This window comes from Ursus arctos, unplaced genomic scaffold (assembly GCF_023065955.2).
Source record: "Ursus arctos isolate Adak ecotype North America unplaced genomic scaffold, UrsArc2.0 scaffold_4, whole genome shotgun sequence".
Lineage (NCBI taxonomy): Eukaryota > Metazoa > Chordata > Mammalia > Carnivora > Ursidae > Ursus > Ursus arctos.
Genome location: NW_026623056.1, coordinates 82957292 through 82959918, shown reverse-complemented (window position 1 = coordinate 82959918; position 2627 = coordinate 82957292). Strand labels below are relative to the sequence as shown.

The 2627-nt window shown below is 34.1% G+C and overlaps 1 long non-coding RNA gene across 5 annotated transcripts in view; it reads right to left on the bottom strand.

Moving 5' to 3' along the window:
- Positions 1-2627, bottom strand: part of LOC123001112 (uncharacterized) — a 61428-nt gene that overhangs the window by 53559 nt on the left and 5242 nt on the right. The gene's annotated exons all lie outside the window — the stretch shown is intronic.

Sequence of the window (2627 nt, the reverse complement as noted above, 5' to 3'; positions counted from 1 at the left end):
TGACTTGGCTACTTCGTTGTCTGACTCAGACAGAAAGGCATATTACAACAATGTATTACAAAGAAAAATCTTTCTTTGTGTCCATTTGAAGTCTGCACTGCTTTTAAGACAGAACCAGGAATGTTAGCTAGTCAGGAACAGATACAGAAATGTCTGCCTCAACTATGGCTCGAGTTTTGCTGGGTGAGTATAACAAAGGAAGAGGGGGGGAAAGAGTTGAAGTTGTGGCAAGGGGGTGACTATAATCTTGCCCTAAAAAATTCAACTTGGAAAAGAAGGGAAACAAAGGCAGGAGGAAGAGAATGGGCAGCGAACAGTGATAGGTTCATTGGATTGGAGGTAGAGTAGGCAGACTGGAAGGACAGAAGGGATACAGTTCTTGGAAGACACACAGTAACTCCCCAGTGACTTGGAGAAAGTCCAAGGTGCAATCATGGTAGCAAGCCAAAGTAGAGTGGTAGATATGATTATTAAAGGTGAGAGGAGTAGAGAACTAATTCTGAGTAGATTATGCACTGGAATGATGAAGCCACTAAGAATGAATGAATGAATGAATGTTCATAAAACAATTCTGGAAGGAAATGCATCAAAAATTTTCTGGAAGGAAATGCATCAAAAATTAAGTATTATGACTATAAATACTTATTTTCTTTATTTTATTCTGCATTTCCTATATTTCTAAATAGACAGGTAGTACTTTTATAATCAGAGAACGGTTATTTGTAAAAGACCACTTAATTGAGGTGCCTGAGTGGCACAGTTGGTTAGGCATCTGACTCCTGGTTTCAGTTTGGGTCATGATCTCAGGGTCTTAAGATCCAGCCCAGTGTCAGGCTCTGTGCTCAGTACGGAGTCTGCTTGGGACTTTCTCTCCCTCCCCCTCTGCCCCTCCCCACAGCTCTCTTTCTAAATAAATAAATAAATAAATAAATCTTTAAAATAAAATAAAATAAAACAAAAGTCCACTTAATTTTCAAGGAATTGGAAGCTTGACTTGGTTCTTCTCTAATGTAACTGTACTACAAGATTAGTGTGTTTCTTACATACCTTGCTGCCCTCTAGTAACGCTCAATACCACAGAAGAAGGAAACATTGTCTTTTATACCTAGAAGAGATACTTATACCTCTGTTGTTTTTAATAATGTATCTTTTCATTTTTTCCTCGAGTAGGACAGGCAATAATGTATGAATGGTATTGAGTTAACACAAATGAGTTCTTTCAGAGAGGCTGCATTGCTATTTTTTGCTTTTGTATTGGTAATATAGTTCTTAGATGCATTCATAAAGTGTCCACTATGAATGTAATATAAATATCATATCTGTACTATGACTGTAAATTACACTCTTTCACAGAGTAACACTAAAAATGCAAATAAAATATGGGGGTGCCTGGTTGGCTCAGTCAGAGGAGCATGGGATTCTTGATCTTGGGGCGGTGAGTTCATGCCCCATATTAGGTGTAGAGATTACTTTAAAAAAGTAAATGTAAAATACTGTACTGGATAAAATTATTTCAACTGCTTTTCATTTTACATGAAATATTTTAAGAAGAGTTTACTTAAGGAGTCATCCTGGAGCTAGTAATTGCAATCATCTTGAAGGAAAATGTTCTGCCTCAATCCTAGAATTCCTACATATTTACTGATGATAAAGATATTTAAATGGTCATTGGCACTGGGGAAGAAACGAATCAAATTAAAATTTCTATCATTTTATATTTGTGCTTCTTAAGATGTAGTACCCTATTGATTTCTTCATAATATTAACTGCAATTAGTAATTAATTTTTATGTATTTGTTATTATGTCTCCAGCACCTGACTACAGGTCTGGAAGGAGAAAGAACACATCTGCCTTATTCTTTCTGGTTTCCTATTGCCTCACACAATGCCTAGAACATAGCAGATGCTCAATAAGTTTTGCTGAATAAATGGATAATAATAGAATTACCTGGTCTAAATAGCAGATGCATTTTTAAAATACCAAATAAGCCCAATATTTCCATGCAAGGAAATAAGACATCATTTACTTTTATCATGACACTCTAAATTTGGATGAAAAGAAATTTCACTTTCTTTTTGTTGAAGAAACTGTCATTTCAGAAAATGAAAGAATAGCTATTACAGTGGAACTGCCAAAACATTCTTAAAAGTTGAGTGTCTCTCTACCAAAAATTCTAATGTGGTAAAAAAAAAAAATTAACTATTAAAAGACTGAATCTTTTAAAACTGGAGTCCATCAATAATAATGATTTGATAGAAAAGACTAAACTATATTTCAATAGAGTTTGAGAAAGAATTTAGAAATTTTCTAACATTTTTAATAGGATTGTTCACATGCTCTAGATGGAGGTACTTGTTTCTCTGTACTTGTAATAACTACAGACTTGCAAGATAAAGAGCTTTCCTCACTTTTGCTTGTGACTTAAATGCCAATGAACATATCTGTATGGATATCTTAACAATAGTAAAAAAGAAAGAAAGAAAACTCATCTCTAAAAAACTATAGTAAAGCTGAAGAGTTATTAAGCTGTTAAACTTTTTTTTAAAAAAGCACAATCCCTATCAAAATACCATCAGCATTTTTCACAGTGTTAGAACAAACAATTCTAAAATTTGTATGAAACCAG